Consider the following 20478-nt stretch of genomic DNA (forward strand, 5'->3'; position numbering starts at 1 on the left):
TGTTTACATATGAAGACCAGCTTGACCCCTCCCCTTTCTGTGGTCCAAGTAACTGACCCCAGGACAGATAAAGGATAACTGCAACCGGCCACCACTATAGTACAACGAGATACATTCTAAATGAGAAGTAACTGACCCCAGGACAGAGAACAGATCACTGCAACCGGCCACCACTATAGTACAACGAGATACATTCTAAATGAGAAGTAACTGACCCCAGGACAGAGAAAGGATAACTGCAACCGGCCACCACTATAGTACAACAAGATACATTCTGATGAGAAGTAACTGACCCCAGGACAGAGAACAGATAACTGTACAACAAGATACATTCTGATGAGAAGTAACCCCCACAGATAAAGGATAACTGCAACCGGCCACCACTATAGTACAACAGATACATTCTAAATGAGAAGTAACTGACATTAAAGGATAACTAAATGAGAATACATTCTAAATGAGAAGTAACTGACCCCAGGACAGATAAAGGATAACTGCAACCGGCCACCACTATAGTACAACGAGATACATTCTAAATGAGAAGTAACTGACCCCAGGACAGAGAACAGATCACTGCAACCGGCCACCACTATAGTACAACAAGATACATTCTATATGAGAAGTAACTCACAAGCATATAATGAAAATAAAACATCTTATCTATGTTACCCAACTATTCTGATTAATCCCCAACAATTTGTGTGTGTGTGTGTATATATTGTTTATAAATGTTCAACAAGTGGGCAAAATGTATATACTGTTCCAGACAGGGTCAAACAACATTGTGTCAAATTCCTCATCGATACGAGTGATGGGATGGACGGAGTGTGATAAAGGACAGGGAAGAGAGGCGACATCTCCTCTCCTTTAATGTTCTCCTACCTGCGCGTGAGTCTGCCCATACATCGATCTGTGTTTCTCACAGTCACTCACAGTCACTCACAGTCACCCACAGTCACTCACAGTCACCCACAGTAACCCACAGTAACCCACAGTCACTCACAGTCACTCACAGTCACCCACAGTCACTCACAGTCACCCACAGTCACCCACAGTCACCCACAGTCACTCACAGTCACTCACAGACACTCACAGTCACCCACAGTCACTCACAGTCACTCACAGTCACCCACAGTCACTCAAAGTCACTCACAGTCACTCACAGTCACCCACAGTCACCCACAGTCACCCACAGTCACTCACAGTCACCCACAGTCACCCACAGTCACCCACAGTCACCCACAGTCACTCACAGTCACCCACAGTCACTCACAGTCACTCACAGTCACTCAGCCTGTTTGTGTTTTAGCAGCAGCTTTGAATTTACTTGAATACTCATCTAAACTTTTTTTTCAGGTCACGACATGACTGGTGGACTGACCAGATAGTTGGGTTTTACGATCAATAATCAATAGCCCAATCAATACTCTTGGATTATTTGATTTTAGCCTACTTTCTATTTTCCTCTCAATGTTTATTTGGCGGAAACAAAAATGTGTAAAGACCAAATCAGATTTTTGTATTTGACTTCATGGTGTTAAATGTATATAATTGTAACTACATTTTTAATGGGGGAGGTGATACACAGACTGCTCTATGTCTCATCTTTTCCACAAGGGAGGTACAACACATCACACAACGGGCCCTTTAAGAGGGAGGGACAACACATCACACAACGGCCCCTTTAAGAGGGAGGGACAACACATCACACAACGGCCCCTTTAAGAGAGAAAGAGGGAGAAATAGAAAGAGAGAGAGAGATGTGATAACAGTGACAGAATTGTTCTATGATGACAACCGGATTAATGTTTGACGCTCTGTCATATTAAAGAATAGCCACATTACAAATCCGTGTCGGACACATCAGAGTCAGACCGAACCTCGTAGTCAACATCTTTGCGTGTGGATTCCAACTTGAAGAAGAATTTTGGCGGTTAATTACGTGTCACAGGTAGGAAATTCAATTATCTTTTCTGTTTTCATAATTATTTATTGACATATTAGATGCAGGATAATTGTCTCTGGGTTGAATTCATCGCCTATTTCTTTATTATTACCAAACTATGGGTTAAAGTGATTTCTTATAGAAGTGTTTTTAAGTAACATTTTCTGCAATGATTACTGCATGATTATCCCATTAGCCTATGTCAACCTAACAACTACATGATTTTGAGATAGACCGATTTCAAACATGGAATTATTTATTTTTCCAGCTAAATTATTATATTACTTGTCTATTATATTACTTCTATACAGTAGACTAATACCACTTTACAGTAGACTATACACCAGTAGCTAAAGGGTATAGGGTTTAAAAGGAAAATAAATGACTGTTGAATGAATTCAATAACAACCTGTAAATTGAGCCAGTAACTTCTGCTAATAGAACATTCATTCATACAGACGGTGTAGCTGAGACTAAATGGTCAATTGCATGTTCCTCACTAGGAAGGTATCATTCACTGTTTGTGCCAGTCTCACTGTTTCTCTCTCTCCTTATTTCTCTCTTTCTTTCTCTCTCTCTCTCTTCTCCTTATTCTCTCTCTCTCCTCCCTATTTCTCTCTCTCTTCTCCCTATTTCTCTCTCTTCTTTCTCTCTCTCTCTTCTCCCTATTTTCTCTCTCCTCCCTATTTCTCTCTCTTCTCCCTACTTCTCTCTCTCTTGCTCTCTCTATTTTCTCTCTATTTCTCTCTTTTTTCTCTCTCTCTTCTCCCTATTTCTCTCTCTCTTCTCCCTATTTTTCTCTCTCTCTTCTCCCTATTTTTCTCTCTCTCTTCTCCCCATTTCCCTTTCTCTCTCTTTCTCTCTCTCTCTTCTCCCTATTTCTCTCTCTCTCTTCTCCCTATTTCTCTCTCTCTCTTCTCCCTATTTCTCTCTCTCTCTTCTCCCTATTTCTCTCTCTCTCTTCTCCCTATTTTTCTCTCTCTCTTCTCCCTATTTCTCTCTCTCTCTTCTCCCCATTTCTCTTTCTCTCTCTCTATTTCTCTCTCTCTTGCTCTCTCTATTTTCTCTCTATTTCTCTCTCCTTTTTCTCTTTCTCTCTCTCTATTTCTCTCTCTCTTGCTCTCTCTATTTCTCTCTCCTTTTTCTCTTTCTCTCTCTCTATTTCTCTCTCTCTTGCTCTCTCTATTTTCTCTCTATTTCTCTCTCCTTTTTCTCTTTCTCTCTCTCTTTCTCTCTCTCTATTTCTCTCTCTCTCTCGCTCTCTTTCTTTTCTTCCTATCTCTCAATCTCTTTTCTCCCTATTTATCTTTCTCTCTCTCTTTCTCTCTCTCCTCATTAACTGCCCTGGGGAAATGGAAGTGATAACAGCATTGGCTGAGCCTGTCATTTCTCCTTTCTCACGCTCGATTATATCCTTCTCGCTTTCTTTCTCTCCTCTCTCTCTCTTTCACACTCACTCTCTCTAATTGTCATTCTTGTGGGTTCCACAAAATGCACCGATTGATTGTTTTCAATTGTGTTAATTGGTGTGATAGCTTTCCCTGAATTGCTGCTGTCTTCTAACAGAACTTTATAACGGATTTATAACGGGTTTATAACGGGTTTATAATGCACTGAAGCTACTTTCTGTCTGTCAGGCAGTTAGACAGACAGGCAGTATATGGGACTCACTCGGTGGACATTCTTATGGCCTCTGATAGTACGTGTGTGTGTGTACATACGTGTGTGTGTGTGTGTGTGTGTGTGTGTGTGTGTGTGTGGTGTGGGTGTGGGTGTGGCCACTGCTCAGATTGACAACTACAGTTTATTTAATCTTCAATGTTCATTGAAAACATAAATACATTTTCACAATGAGCACTGATGTCTCTCAAACACATTGTTACATTAGTTGGTTAGCTAGCGAATTTTAGTCATATCAGCATTGACATGAAATCAGTCAAAACACCTCAAAACCAGACATGAAACAAGATGAAACTAGCTGAAATCCGTCACTTACGATTCCCCACATGACAGTTTCTTGTCATTGTTAGTAGCTATCTGGCCATCCAGAATCAAAACAACTCTCAGATTTCAGCCCCGTTGAAGAGTATGTGTCGTTTTCGTGACGTTACCAGCTATCCCATCTATGTCAAACCAGAATGTAGATCGATGTGGACTGCGAAATGGAAAAACGTCCCTTATATAGGATAGGATTTGTAATGATGAAGATGATTATGATTATATAAAGAATCATTTTAATAAAAGTGTCTACTTGAATCACTCAAATATTTAATAAAACAATGCAATACAAGCACATATGAAACAAATACACAGCTGATATTTCAGCCTGGATTCTAACCAGACCCAGAGGAGGATACCAATCACCACTTTGGTAAATGGACAAATGTGTTGAAAAATGTAGGACGGGTCTATTTCCCAGGCTAAGGCACATGTCACATGTCGAGTTCTGTCCCTTCATTTGATAAACAGACCGAACAGATGTTATCTATTCTCCCGCAGTCATATTCCGATTGAAGTTTGATTTTTTTCCTCACTGATAAAACCCAAGCCCAGATTCTAACCAACTCAGATACGATCGTGGAATATATTCTCCTGCAGTCTGACTGATACCGACTGAAGAGTATTTCTACCGTAGTTTGTTTTTACTGACTGAGCCAAGAGATAAGTAGTATCCAGTCTATTTTTACAGCACATGTAATCTTACATCACATTCTGACTGAACTTTGTGTCTCCTTGCTGGCCCAGCACCAACTGAGGCCAGGTCTCGAACCACGGGAGGAACAAACACAGAATATTCTCCTGCAGTTATAGATCAGACTCTAACAGTGGAGTCTTGCTACCATAGTTTGCTCTTCCTTGCTGGGACAGGAGATAGATTACATACAACACAGTTGATACTCTACACAGATTCTAACCAAGACTCAGATATAATCATTGGACTAATATATTTTTTTCTACACAGTCACCAACATGCTACAGTATAGTTTTATTTTCCCTGTCTTGACAAGAAGATGGTGTACAGCCCAGACCAGGCGACTTCTGACCATGGACTACAGTCAGGGCCAAAAGTATTGGTCCCCTTGATAAAGATAAGCAAAAAATAATGCAAAGATGGAAATATATTGTATGCAACAAACAAAAACATGTATAAATTATAATATGATTATACTAATACAATTGCTGAGAGAAAGAGATTTTATTTAATAAGTAATACAAAAAAAAATTAGAAAAATATTATTGGCACCCCTGTTTTCAATACTTCAGCACCCTCCTCTTGGGAGGATAACAACACTGAGGCTTTTTCTAGACTGTTTTAAGAGCTTGGAGAACACGTTGGGAGGCTGACATGGACATTGCAAAATGGCCTAAAATGTCTTGGTACTGGGTAAAGTTCATGATGCCATTGACCTTAGCAAGGACCCCAGGACCAGTGGAAGCGAAACAGACCCATAACATCAAAGATCCACCACCATATTTTACAGTAGGTATGCTTCTGTTTTTGAACACCAAACCCATCACTGGTATGCGTGGCCAAAGAGCTCTATTTTCATGTCATCTGACCATAGCACCGCTCGGAGTTCCAAGTTCCAATGCCGTTTAGCAAACTCCAAGTGGTGCTATGGTCAGATAACATGAAAATAGAGCTCTTTGGCCATGCACACTAGTGGTGGGTTTTAAATATTGTAACTTCAACCCAGCCCAAGCTGTGTCTCTTCCAGCTGTGTAATTATCCACACTAGAATGCTCCAACTAGGACAAACGCATGTCATATTCACCAGCACCACCCAGCCACAGCCCAGTCACAACCCAGCCCACAGCTCACAACCCACAATCCAATCCAACCACAGCCCAGTCCACAACCCACAATCCAACCACAACCCAGCCACAAATCAGCCCACAGCCCAACCCAGCCCACAACCCAACCCACAGCCCAGCCCACAACCCAGCCCAATACCCGGCCACAACCCAGCCCACAACCCAGCCCAGCCCAACCCAGCCACAACCCAGCCCACAGCTCACAACCCACAATCCAACCACAGCCCAGCCCACAACCCAGCCACAAATCAGCCCACATCCCAACCCAGCCCACAACCCACCCACAACCCAGCCCACAGCCCAGCCCAATACCCGGCCACAACCCAACCCAGCCCACAACCCAGCCCACAACCCACCCACAACACAGACACAACCCAGCCCACAACCCAGCCACAAACCAGACACAAACCAGCCCACAGCCCAGCCCACAACCCAGACACAACCCAGCCCAATACCCAGCCCACAACCCAGACACGACCCAGCCCAATACCCAGCCCACAACCCAGACACAACCCAGCCCAATACCCAGCCCACAACCCAGACACAACCCAGCCAACAGCCCAGCCCAATACCCAGCCAAATATTCAGCCCACAACCCAGCCCACAACCCAGCCCACAACCCAGACACAAGCCAGCCCACAGCCCAGACACAACCCAGCCCACAGCCCATCCCAGCCCACAGCCCAACCACAGCCCAGCCCACAGCCCAGCCCAGCCCACAGACCAACCACAGCCCAGCCCAGCCCACAACCCAGCCCAGCCCAGCCCACAGCCCAACCACAACCCAGCCCACAGCCCAGCCCACAGCCCAGCCCACAGCCCAGCCCAGCCCACAGCCCAGCCCACAGCCCAGCCCACAGCCCAGCCCACAACCCAGACACAGCCCAGCCCATAGCCCAGCCCACAACCCAGACACAGCCCAGCCCACAGCCCAGCCCACAGCCCAGCCCAGCCCACAGCCCAACCACAGCCCAGCCCACAGCCCAACCACAGCCCAGCCCACAGCCCAACCACAGCCCAGCCCACAACCCAGCCCAGCCCACAACCCAGACACAGCCCAGCCCACAGCCCAGCCCACAGCCCAGCCCACAACCCAGACACAGCCCAGCCCACAACCCAGACACAGCCCAGCCCACAGCCCAACCACAGCCCAACTACAGCCCAGCCCACAACCCAGACATAGCCCAGCCCACAGCCCAGCCCAGACACAACCCAGCCCACAGCCCATCCCAGCCCACAGCCCAACCACAGCCCAGCCCACAGCCCAGCCCAGCCCAGCCCACAGACCAACCACAGCCCAGCCCAGCCCACAACCCAGCCCAGCCCAGCCCACAGCCCAACCACAACCCAGCCCACAGCCCAGCCCACAGCCCAGCCCACAGCCCAGCCCACAGCCCAGCCCAGCCCACAGCCCAGCCCACAGCCCAGCCCACAGCCCAACCACAGCCCAGCCCACAACCCAGACACAGCCCAGCCCATAGCCCAGCCCACAACCCAGACACAGCCCAGCCCACAGCCCAGCCCACAGCCCAGCCCAGCCCACAGCCCAACCACAGCCCAGCCCACAGCCCAACCACAGCCCAGCCCACAGCCCAACCACAGCCCAGCCCACAACCCAGACATAGCCCAGCCCACAGCCCAACCACAGCCCAGCCCAGCCCACAGCCCAACCACAGCCCAGCCCACAGCCCAACCACAGCCCAGCCCACAGCCCAGCCCACCACAGCCCAGCCCACAGCCCAACCACAGCCCCCAGCCCAGCCCACAGCCCAGCCCACAGCCCAGCCCACCCACCCAGCCCAGCCCACAGCCCAACCACAGCCCAGCCCACAGCCCAACCACAGCCCAGCCCACAGCCCAACCACAGCCCAGCCCACAGCCCAACCACAGCCCAGCCCAGCCCAGCACAGCCCAACCACAGCCCAGCCCAGCCCACAGCCCAGCCCACAGCCCAGCCCACAGCCCAGCCCACAGCCCAGCCCACAGCCCAGCCCACAACCCACACCCACAGCCCAGCCCACAGCCCAACCACAGCCCAGCCCACAGCCCAGCCCACAGCCCAGCCCAACCACAGCCCAGCCCACAGCCCAACCACAGCCCAGCCCACAGACCAGCCCACAACCCAACCACAGCCCAGACCACAGCCCAACCACAGCCCAGCCCACAGCCCAGCCCACAGCCCAACCACAGCCCAGCCCACAGCCCAACCACAGACACAGCCCAGCCCACAGCCCAGCCACAGCCCAGCCCACAGCCCAACCACAGCCCAGCCCACAGCCCAACCACAGCCCAGCCCAGCCCACAGCCCAGCCCACAGCCCAACCACAGCCCAGCCCACAGCCCAACCACAGCCCAGCCCACAGCCCAACCACAGCCCAGCCCACAGCCCAACCACAGCCCAGCCCACAGCCCAACCCAACCACAGCCCAGCCCAGCCCACAGCCCAACCACAGCCCAGCCCAGCCCACAGCCCAGCCCACAGCCCAGCCCACAGCCCAGCCCACAGCCCAGCCCACAGCCCAGCCCACAACCCAACCACAGCCCAGCCCACAGCCCAACCACAGCCCAGCCCACAGCCCAGCCCACAGCCCAGCCCAACCACAGCCCAGCCCACAGCCCAGCCACAGCCCAGCCCACAGACCAGCCCACAACCCAACCACAGCCCAGACCACAGCCCAACCACAGCCCAGCCCACAGCCCAGCCCACAGCCCAACCACAGCCCAGCCCACAACCCAGACACAGCCCAGCCCACAGACCAACCACAGCCCAGCCCACAACCCAACCACAGCCCAGCCCACAGCCCAACCACAACCCAACCACAGCCCAGCCCACAACCCAACCACAGCCCAACCACAGCCCAACCACAGCCCAGCCACAACCCAGACCACAGCCCAGCCCACAACCCAACCACAGCCCAGCCCAGCCCACAACCCAACCACAGCCCAGCCCAGGATCTGTATCTCTTCTAGCTGTGTGCTTATGGACACTGTGAGGGAGGATTAATGTGCTGGTCTGGTATAGAGTATCAGCAGTGGTACTCACACATCCCACTGTGTCTAATGTCGCAGTCTGATTCCCAAACGGCTCCTTAGTCCCTGTAATGTGCACTACGTTTGACCAGGGCCCTGGTTGTACACTGTGCTACTATATAGGGAATAGGGTGTCATTTGGAACGCAGTTAATGTCCCTGACTACTATAAAACACAGAGATGTATCATCACTGGAACATGAGTTAGGATGATCTGTTGGGAGGTGGATTCAATGGTCAATTAATGAGAGAGAGTGTAGTTGAATGTAATGTCATGCTTGTCAGATGTGTGTGTGGGAGGGAGGGAGGTAGGGATGGAGAGAGGGAGGGATAGATAGATAGAGGGTGTGTAGGGAGGGTGAGTGGGAGGGAGGGAGGGATGGATGGGTGGAGGGGGGGTATGTAGAGGCAGGAGATGGGATAAGAGGCTGGTAATGTCTGTTGTGTTGAAATATTGTCATGTATGTATGAAAGAGAGCATGTGAAGAGTTTATTTCCAAAATGCTATATCCACAAAATAAAAAAAATGTGTGTAAAATATTAGTGTTCTCAGATTTGTTTATTTACAGATTTTAGATGTGTATTAAAATGTGTGTTTTTTTTTAGGTAAAAAAACAATCTGTTGTTTAGCTGGAATGGAATGGTGATGTACTTTATATTTCAATCAAATCAGTCAATGAAATGTATTTATAAAGCCCTTCTTACATCAGCTGATGGCACAACGTGCTGTACAGAATCCCAGCCTAAAACCCTAAACAGCAAACAATGCAGGTGTAGACTGTGATGTGGGGTTGTCTCACCTAGCTATCTTAAGATGAATGCACTGTGCGGCACTCTGGATAAAATGTCAAACGTAAATGTTTTACATACATATTTAATAAGTATGTAAACATATGTATACTGTATATATTGATGTCACAGACAGATTTAATAAATATGTAAACATATGTATACTGTATATATTGATGTCACAGACAGATTTAATAAATATGTAAACATATGTATACTGTATATATTGATGTCACAGACAGATTTAATAAATATGTAAACATATGTATACTGTATATATTGATGTCACAGACAGATTTAATAAATATGTAAACATATGTATACTGTATATATTGATGTCACAGACAGATTTAATAAATATGTAAACATATGTATACTGTATATATTGATGTCACAGACAGATTTAATAAATATGTAAACATATGTATACTGTATATATTGATGTCACAGACAGATTTAATAAATATGTAAACATATGTATACTGTATATATTGATGTCACAGACAGATTTAATAAATATGTAAACATATGTATACTGTATATATTGATGTCACAGACAGATTTAATAAATATGTAAACATATGTATACTGTATATATTGATGTCACAGACAGATTTAATAAGTATGTAAACATATGTATACTGTATATATTGATGTCACAGACGTATCATTTGTACAGTTCTCAGATCCATATTGTCGCGTTATAGGAAAAATATGAGGATTGTCTTTCTGACATCTCCCATTTACTGCAACCAGTAAATCTGATGATTCATAGCAGTAAGAGAGGTCAGTATAGATTGTAGTTTCAGGCCTCCTCTTCTTCCTCTTCTCTTGTCCCAGTAGATGAAGTGGTGCACTATATAGGAACTAGGTAACTAAATAGGAACTAGGTAACTAAAGTAACAGACTATATAGGAACTAGGTAACTAAAGTAGTTCACTATATAGGAACTAGCTAACTAAAGTAGGGCACTATATAGGAACTAGGTAACTAAAGTAACATACTATATAGGAACTAGGTAACTAAAGTAGTGCACTATATAGGAACTAGGTAACTAAAGTAACAGACTATATAGGAACTAGGTTGCTAAAATAGTGCACTATATTGGAACTAGGTTACTAAAGTAGTGCACTATATTGGAACTAGGTTACTAAAGTAGTGCACTATATTGGAACTAGGTAACTAAAGTAACAGACTATATAGGAACTAGATAACTAAAGTAACAGACTATATAGGAACTAGGTAACTAAAGTAGTGCACTATATAGGAACTAGGTAACAGACTATATAGGAACTAGGTAACTAAAGTAGTGCACTATATAGGAACTAGGTAACTAAAGTAACAGACTATATAGGAACTAGATAACTAAAGTAACAGACTATATAGGAACTAGGTAACTAAAGTAGGGCACTATATAGGAACTAGGTAACAGACTATATAGGAACTAGGTAACTAAAGTAGTGCACTATATAGGAACTAGGTAACTAAAGTAACAGACTATATAGGAACTAGGTAACTAAAGTAGTGCACTATATAGGAACTAGGTAACTAAAGTAGGGCACTATATAGGAACTAGGTAATAGACTATATAGGAACTAGGTAACTAAAGTAGTGCACTATATAGGAACTAGGTAACTAAAGTAACAGACTATATAGGAACTAGGTAACTAAAGTAGAGCACTATATAGGAACTAGGTAACTAAAGTAGGGCACTATATAGAAACTAGGTAACTAAATAGGAACCAGGTAACTAAAGTAACAGACTATATAGGAACTAGATAACTAAAGTAACAGACTATACAGGAACTAGATAACTAAAGTAACAGACTATATAGGAACTAGATAACTAAAGTAACAGACTATATTGGAACTAGGTATCTAAAGTAACAGACTATATTGGAACTAGGTATCTAAAGTAACAGACTATATTGGAACTAGGTATCTAAAGTAACAGACTATATTGGAACTAGGTATCTAAAGTAGGGCACTATATAGGAACTAGGTAACTAAATAGGAACTAGGTTACTGAAGTAGTGCACTATATAGGAACTAGGTAACTAAAGTAGGGCACTATATTGGAACTAGGTACCTAAAGTAGGGCACTATATAGGAACTAGGTAACTAAATAGGAACTAGGTTACTGAAGTAGTGTACTATATAGGAACTAGGTAACTAAAGTAACGGACTATATATAGGAACTAGGTAACTAAATAGGAACTAGGTTAAATCAAATCAAATCAAATCAAATTTTATTTGTCACATACACATGGTTAGCAGATGTTAATGCGAGTGTAGCGAAATGCTTGTGCTTCTAGTTCCGACAATGCAGTAAAAACGAGCAAGTAATCTAACTAACAATTCCAAAAAAACTACTGTCATACACAGTGTAAGGGGATAAAGAATATGTACATAAGGATATATGAATGAGTGATGGTGCAGAGCAGCATAGGCAAGATACAGTAGATGATATCGAGTACAGTATATACATATGAGATAAGTATGTAAACCAAGTGGCATAGTTAAAGTGGCTAGTGATACATGTATTACATAAGGATGCAGTCGATGATATAGAGTACAGTATCAACGTATGCATATGAGATGAACAATGTAGGGTAAGTAACATTATATAAGGTAGCATTGTTTAAAGTGGCTAGTGATATATTTACATCATTACTATATTTACAGGTTACTGAAGTAGTGTACTATATAGGAACTAGTCTATAATATGTGGCTGGTTATTGAATAATAAATAAATACAAGTGATGGCCATTTCCTTCATAACAATGAGATGCAACCATTAATGTCATCCTCTCTCTATGGGCCTTTGGTCGCTAGTTGTGACTATGTGACAAGGAGGATTTTTCAGACGAACAGGCTTAATCTGTATTTTTTATTCCCCTTTACCCAGTGACCTTTATTGTCCTGAACCTTAATCTCCTCTGTCTCCTGCATAGCTGCCGGAGGGAGGGTTGCTGGAGGGGCTGAAGCACCCCATGATACATTTTAATAATTTTGCCCCAAAATGATATTCCTTCCTGTATGAACAGACATAAATCATTCAAAATACTAGACGAGAGAGCATCATTTTGCCACAGAGAATCACTAGTTATACTAGACCAGAGAGCATCATTTAGCCCAGGGAATCACTAGTTATACTAGACCAGAGAGCATCATTTAGCCACAGGAATCACTAGTTATACTAGACCAGAGCATCATTTAGCATTTTATACTAGACCAGAGAGCATCATTTAGGAATCACTAGTTATACTAGACCAGAGAGCATCATTTAGCCCAGGGAATCACTAGTTATATTAGACCAGAGAGCATCATTTAGCCACAGAGAATCACTAGTTATACTAGACCAGAGAGCATCATTTAGAGGGAATCACTATTTATTAGACCAGGAATCATTTAGCCCAGGGAATCACTAGTTATATTAGACCAGAGAGCATCATTTAGCCCAGGGAATCACTAGTTATACTAGACCAGAGAGCATCATTTAGCCACAGAGAATCACTAGTTTATAAACTATTTATTGGGATTACATTTCATCACAAGCACTTACAGTCGGGAAGACTGCAATTTGGGTAGCGACTGTGCCAAATATAGAACATCTTGTTGCTTTGTGGTTTGTGGCCATAGACATATAATCCATAGAATCATTTTGGAACCTCTAACTCTAGCAATTTTGACTGTTAAAAGAATACTTTAGGATTTTGGCAATGATGCTATTGATGTACTTCCCCAGAGTCAGATGAACTCCTGGAAGTATCCCTTTAAACTCATGGGTACACTAGCAATGGCTGCCAGTCCTGGCAATGGCTGCCAGTCCTAGCAATGGCTGCCAGTCCTGGCAATGGCTGCCAGTCCTGGCAATGGCTGCCAGTCCTGTCAATGGCTGCCAGTCCTGGCAATGGCTGCCAGTCCTGTCAATGGCTGCCAGTCCTGTCAATGGCTGCCAGTCCTGGCAATGGCTGCCAGTCCTGTCAATGGCCAGTCCTGGCTGCCAGTCAATGGCTGCCAGTCCTGTCAATGGCTGCCAGTCCTGGCAATGGCTGCCAGTCCTGTCAATGGCTGCCAGTCCTGTCAATGGCTGCCAGTCCTGTCAATGGCTGCCAGTCCTGGCAATCCCAGTCCTGGGCTGCCAGTCCTGTGGCTGCCAGTCCTGTCAATGGCCTGCCAGTCCTGTCAATGGCTGCCAGTCCTGTCAATGGCTGCCAGTCCTGTCAATGGCTGCCAGTCCTGTCAATGGCTGCCAGTCCTGTCAATGGCTGCCAGTCCTGTCAATGGCTGCCAGTCCTGGCAATGGCTGCCAGTCCTCCTGTCAATGGCTGCCAGTCCTGTCAATGGCTGCCAGTCCTGGCAATGGCTGCCAGAACTTCCATACATATTCCATACATATATTTATTTTTTAAAAAAAACCTTAAATGAGTAGGTGTATCCAAACTTTTGACTGGTACACCTACTCATATAAGGGTTTTTCTTGATTTTACTATTTTACTAAAGACCCTGTCTTTCAAAGATAATTCGTAAAAATCCAAATAACTTCACAGATCTTCATTGTAAAGGGTTTAAACACTGTTTCCCATGCTTGTTCAATGAACCATAAACAATTAATGAACATGCACCTGTGGAACGGTCGTTAAGACACTAACAGCTTACAGACGGTAGGCAATGAAGGTCCCAGTTATGAAAACTTAGGACACTAAAGAGGCCTTTCTACTGACTCTGAAAAACACCAAAAGAAAGATGCCCAGGGTCCCTGCTCATCTGCGTGAACGTGCCTTAGGCATGCTGCAAGGAGGCATGAGGACTGCAGATGTGGCCAGGACAATAAATTGCAATGTCCGTACTGTGAGATGCCCAAGACAGCACTACAGGGAGACAGGACGGACAGCTGATCGTCCTCACAGTGGCAGACCACGTGTAATAACACCTGCACAGGATCGGTACATCCGAACATCACATCTGCAGGACAGGTACAAGATGGCAACAACAACTGCCCGAGTTACACCAGGAATGCACAATCCCTCCATCAGTGCTCAGACTCTTCAACCGATCACTGCTTTTTTCTTGCTTGCTTTCACCCCTCCTCTCTCTGTATGCCCTAACAAACTCTATGACCATGGACAGAGACACCCCTGTGATGCTCCCAACTCCCAAGAGTGATTATTATAAGAAAATGTCAACCCTCAGGTCATTATGTTCAAAGTCCTATGGTCCTTGTCACGTAAGGGTTGAATCATTGCCATAACAAAACAACTTTCCCTGGTGAACATCTACAGAATGTATCCAGCTCCTGTCTTAAAGCCAAATTCGTTTTTTTCTGTGTGTTCTTTAGTGGATTTGCTTACAGTGTTCTTTTTCTTCTCCACCAATCAAAGTTCCTCCCGTGTGTTCTTTTTCTTCTCCACCAATCAAAGTTCCTCCCATGTGTTCTTTTTCTTCTCCACCAATCAAAGTTCCTCCCATGTGTTCTTTTTCTTCTCCACCAATCAAAATTCCTCCCGTGTGTTCTTTTTCTTCTCCACCAATCAAAGTTCCTCCCATGTGTTCTTTTTCTTCTCCACCAATCAAAGTTCCTCCCATGTGTTCTTTTTCTTCTCCACCAATCAAAGTTCCTCCCGTGTGTTCTTTTTCTTCTCCACCAATCAAAGTTCCTCCCATGTGTTCTTTTTCTTCTCCACCAATCAAAGTTCCTCCCGTGTGTTCTTTTTCTTCTCCACCAATCAAAGTTCCTCCCATGTGTTCTTTCACTCCAACATCTGTGGATGTGGGTGTACTGTATGAACTTTCCACTCACCTCCTGTGGATGTTCTGTGTGTTCTATAGCCTCTTCTTCATGCTGTTTTCTGTTCTGTTCCACCAGGCTCTGCTGGCCCTGGCATCTCCCTCTGGACCTGGGGTGTGTCGGGGGCTATGGTGAGGACATGTGCCTCAGCGGGAGGACTGGATGTCATGGAGGAGATGGATTGGGGCTGCGGAGAGGATTGGGTAAAGTGTTGGAGAGAGGAGGGCTGGGCACAAAGCTTGGGAAAGAGAGAAGACTGGAGAGAGGGAGGGCGAGAGAGAGAGGGCAGAGATCCAGGACATGGCTGGGGCAGGAGACAAGGCTTGGGAGAGACCTGGGTCGAGGCCTGGGAGGCTGGTCATTCACCCTGCTGGTCCTGCTCCTCCTACTCTCCCCAGTGTTCCCCCAGTGCCCTGACAGCTGCCACTGTGTGTGGGAGAGCAGCATGGTGCTGTGTACGGACGCTGGTCTCCGTGAGTTCCCCCAGGGCCTTCCTCCTGACACCGTCACCCTCCACCTGGAGAGGAACTACATCCGCTCGCTCCCTGAGAGCGCCTTTAGGCAAGGAAGATAACAATTGGGATTTTTTAAATTCACCTTCATTATTGTTATTAGTTCATTTAATTCATTTATTCATTGATTAATGAATGAATTAATGTATGTATTTAAAAGAGAGCACTGTCAATTTTCTTTCATTTTAATTCATATCTGGCTCCCATTTTAGTTCCAGGTCTAGTTATGATGTTTCTGACACTTCCTCTTGTTATATACCTTCCCTTCAGGGAGCTGACCCACCTGAGGGAGCTTTACCTCTCCCACAACCGCATCGACACCCTCTCCTCCGGGGCCCTGCGCCACCTGAGCTCAGAGCTCCGTCTCCTGGATCTTTCACACAACCTGTTACGCCAGGCCAGCCGGGACGAGTTCAGTTCCACGCGGGCCAAGACGCGCCTCTACCACAACCCGTGGCACTGCGACTGTACCCTGCAGGAGCTGATGGAGACGTTAAATCTAGAGCCGGAGACGGTCAACGGGATCGTGTGTGAGAGCTCGGTGAGGAGCGCCGGGAGGTGAGTCGCTGGGAGGATCCAGGGGTGCAGGGGAGCACGCCGGTCAACCGCTGGTTAAGTTGCTCGACTCTGGGGTGAACTTCTGTAATCTCCAGCGGAAGACCACGGATGTGGCTATGCTGGTGACCATGTTCGTGTGGTTCTTCATGGTCATTGTTTATGTGGTCTACTACGTGAGACAGAACCAGGCTGAGACCAGAAGACATCTGGAGTATCTGAAGAGTTTGCCCAGTCCGAGGAAAACAGTCACGGAGACAGACACGATAAGCACTGGTCTCTGAACTATTTATTTATTGCCTTTGTTTAATCAGGTAGGTTATTGAGAACACAGTCTCTTACAAAAACAACCAAGAGAAGGCCTACGAAAAGGCCGTAGGGACAATTCATGTCTATGTATTGGGATGGAGTTTGTTAATTGAAAATGGACTATCTATAACAACTTTGACTTTAATTAAATGATTACAGCATTTTATTTTTGTAACTACTTTTCCATGATTATTTATATATTTCTGCCCTAACTACATTTATACAAAAAAAATAAGTTTTTTTGTATCCACTGGCATATGCACAGCTTTAACGCTGTCCAAATGGAGAGAAAGACCAGAAGAAGAAAGAAACAGAGAAGACAATATTGATCAGCACCTTTCATCTTCAATACTGGTGGCTTTCATCTTCAATACTGGTGGCTTTCATCTTCAATACTGGTGGCTTTCATCTTCAATACTGGTGGCTTTCATCTTCAATACTGGTGGCTTTATACTGGTGGCTTTATACTGGTGGCTTTATACTGGTGGCTTTATACTGGTGGCTTTCATCTTCAATACTGGTGGCTTTCATCTTCAATACTGGTGGCTTTCATCTTCAATACTGGTGGCTTTCATCTTCAATACTGGTGGCTTTCATCTTCAATACTGGTGGCTTTCATCTTCAATACTGGTGGCTTTCATCTTCAATACTGGTGGCTTTATACTGGTGGCTTTATACTGGTGGCTTTATACTGGTGGCTTTCATCATCAATACTGGTGGCTTTCATCTTCAATACTGGTGGCTTTCATCTTCAATACTGGTGGCTTTATATACTGGTGGCTTTATACTGGTGGCTTTCGTCTTCAATACTGGTGGCTTTATACTGGTGGCTTTATACTGGTGGCTTTCGTCTTCAATACTGGTGGCTTTATACTGGTGGCTTTATACTGGTGGCTTTATACTGGTGGCTTTCGTCTTCAATACTGGTGGCTTTCATCTTCAATGCTGGTGGCTTCAATACTGGTGGCTTTATACTGGTGGCTTTCATCTTCAATACTGGTGGCTTTCATCTTCAATACTGGTGGCTTTATACTGGTGGCTTTATACTGGTGGCTTTATACTGGTGGCTTTCATCTTCAATACTGGTGGCTTTCATCTTCAATACTGGTGGCTTTATACTGGTGGCTTTCATCTTCAATACTGGTGGCTTTATACTGGTGGCTTTCATCTTCAATACTGGTGGCTTTCATCTTCATCTTCAATACTGGTGGCTTTATACTGGTGGCTTTCGTCTTCAATACTGGTGGCTTTATACTGGTGGTTTTCATCTTCAATACTGGTGGCTTTATACTGGTGGCTTTCATCTTCAATACTGGTGGCTTTATACTGGTGGCTTTCATCTTCAATTCTGGTGGCTTTCATCTTCAATACTGGATGGTTTTCATCTTCAATACTGGTGGCTTTATACTGGTGGCTTTATACTGGTGGTTTTCATCTTCAATACTGGTGGCTTTCATCTTCCATTGTACTCTTAATAGGGAACACTCACTTTGACCAAATTATTTTTGACAGACAGATAAGCAGATCGTTACAAACATATAACCTGAGGGACTGTCTGTTTCTATTCTGTATATCAGGTTCCAAAGGCATGTGATGTTGTTTAGTGTTCGGGATGATTAGTCCTACTTTATCTCTCTCCAGCCCTTGATGATCAGTGAAGGCTATTTAACCTCTCACTCTACAAGGTCACTGAGTCTGAACCAGCCAGTCATCTACATTCATATCCTGTGTTTTATCACCCTACGAGCCAGGACACAGCCTGAGATTCTCTGGCAGGCCACTGTTGACCAATTCAAAGTCTAGGTTGAAAACTAAAGGAGATCGGGCATTTGCCCGAGACTTTGGAATGGTCTGCCAGAGGACATCAGGCTTATAGATTCAGTGCCTCTTTTTAAATCCCTTACCGAAGACACACTTTTGTAAAGATGCTTAGTGATTTTATTTTACGCTGTGAAGCATGTTACTTGTATCGAAAAGCGCTATACAAATAAAGTTATAATTATATTAAACCCCACTAATCCCTCAATCCGCACTGCATCCGTTCCTTCCTGCTGTTCTACCCTGGCCCTAGGAAGCAGGTGATGAATCCGTTTTTTTAGTCATCAAGTACGTAACAAGCAATCATTTCTAAATTGGCCAAGTGGGAGAGGCTAGTGTATGACGGCAGGGTATCATCTGTCTCGGAAGCAGAGAAATTAAATGAAGACCTGATTTTAGAATTGATTTAATAATTTTCAACAAAGATAAATGTTAATTATCAGACGAATGAAACAAACTTAAAAATTTTTTTTTTTAAAGAAATGCTTTGTTTCTGTGGATCCTAACGTATCTTCTTAGTGATGTTTTATTAAGGACTGGTTTTCTGTCTGTGTGGTTAAAGTTATGGTCCTACATTTTCCTCCTGGACTTTCTTATTGTTAGTGAAGTGAGTTTAAAGAGACAGTTGACTTTGAGATATTTCCAATTGAGCCGAAATATGCAGCTATTACCGTGAATGCAGTGTCCGCGAACACGTCATGGATTGAAACTAGGGACTCTATTCAGTCATGGAAGTTCAGCGTTACAACCTAATTTAAAGGCAATGTTCCCGCTTTAGCGGAGACCGCATTCACGGTAAACGTTGCACATGCCAGCTCAATGGGAAAGGATCTTAAAATGTATATCGCAGAATCTGTAACGCTTCAGCGATCCAGACCGAATAGCTGAATGTTGTGAACTAATTGAAAGCATTCAGGTGAATGTGTAATACGTTGAATGACTTTTTTTTTCTGACATTATTGATTGAGAATGAGTCCTGTACCATATTGTTGCTATATCAATCAGAAAAGGATATTATGTGTTTCGTGAAAAAAAAAACTGTTTGTACAGTAGCCTATATGTGGTACGTTTCTATGGAGATATTCCTATTCCTTTTGTCTCAGACAAACCCTAAGAGGTTTTGTATTGTGTGTGTATGTAATGTTGTGGCATTCAGAGTTCCATTCTAACACAGGTTGTGGTATAGCACTGTCAATTTCAATGAGAGCACTGTCAATTTCAATGAGAGCACTGTCAATTTCAATGAGAGCACTGTCAATTTCAATGAGAGCACTGTCAATTTCAATGAGAGCACTGTCAATTTCAATGAGAGCACTGTCAATTTAAATGATAGCACTGTCAATTTAAATGATAGCACTGTCAATTTAAATGATAGCACTGTCAATTTAAATGATAGCACTGTCAATTTAAATGAGAGCACTGTCAATTTAAATGATAGCACTGTCAATTTCAATGAGAGCACTGTCAATTTCAATGATAGCACTGTCAATTTAAATGAGAGCACTGTCAATTTCAATGATAGCACTGTCAATTTCAATGAGAGCACTGTCAATTTCAATGAGAGCACTGTCAATTTAAACGATAGCACTGTCAATTTAAATGATAGCACTGTCAAGTTAAACGATAGCACTGTCAATTTAAGTGATAGCACTGTCAATTTAAGTGATAGCACTGTTAATTGAAATGATTGCACAGTCCCTTTAAATGATAGCACTGTTCATATAGCACCGCCCCTTTAAATGATAACCCAACTCCTTTAATTGATTGCACTGTCCTGTCATTAACTGTAGTGTAAATGTAGTGTAAATGTTTTATGTCATAGGCTACAATGAATACCACAACCTGAGTGACAAAACCGGTCTGTGGAGATGCCAATAACCCAGACAACAAGAACCAAGCATGTCTCCTTCTGTG

At 44.5% G+C, this 20478-nt stretch overlaps 1 pseudogene; it reads left to right on the forward strand.

Annotated features, from left to right (window-relative positions):
• The first annotated feature begins 1735 nt into the window (after positions 1-1735).
• On the forward strand, positions 1736-17693 carry LOC121847730 (annotated as a pseudogene).
• The last annotated feature ends 2785 nt before the right edge of the window (positions 17694-20478 follow it).

This window comes from Oncorhynchus tshawytscha, linkage group LG02, assembly GCF_018296145.1.
Source record: "Oncorhynchus tshawytscha isolate Ot180627B linkage group LG02, Otsh_v2.0, whole genome shotgun sequence".
Classification (NCBI taxonomy): Eukaryota; Metazoa; Chordata; class Actinopteri; order Salmoniformes; family Salmonidae; genus Oncorhynchus; species Oncorhynchus tshawytscha.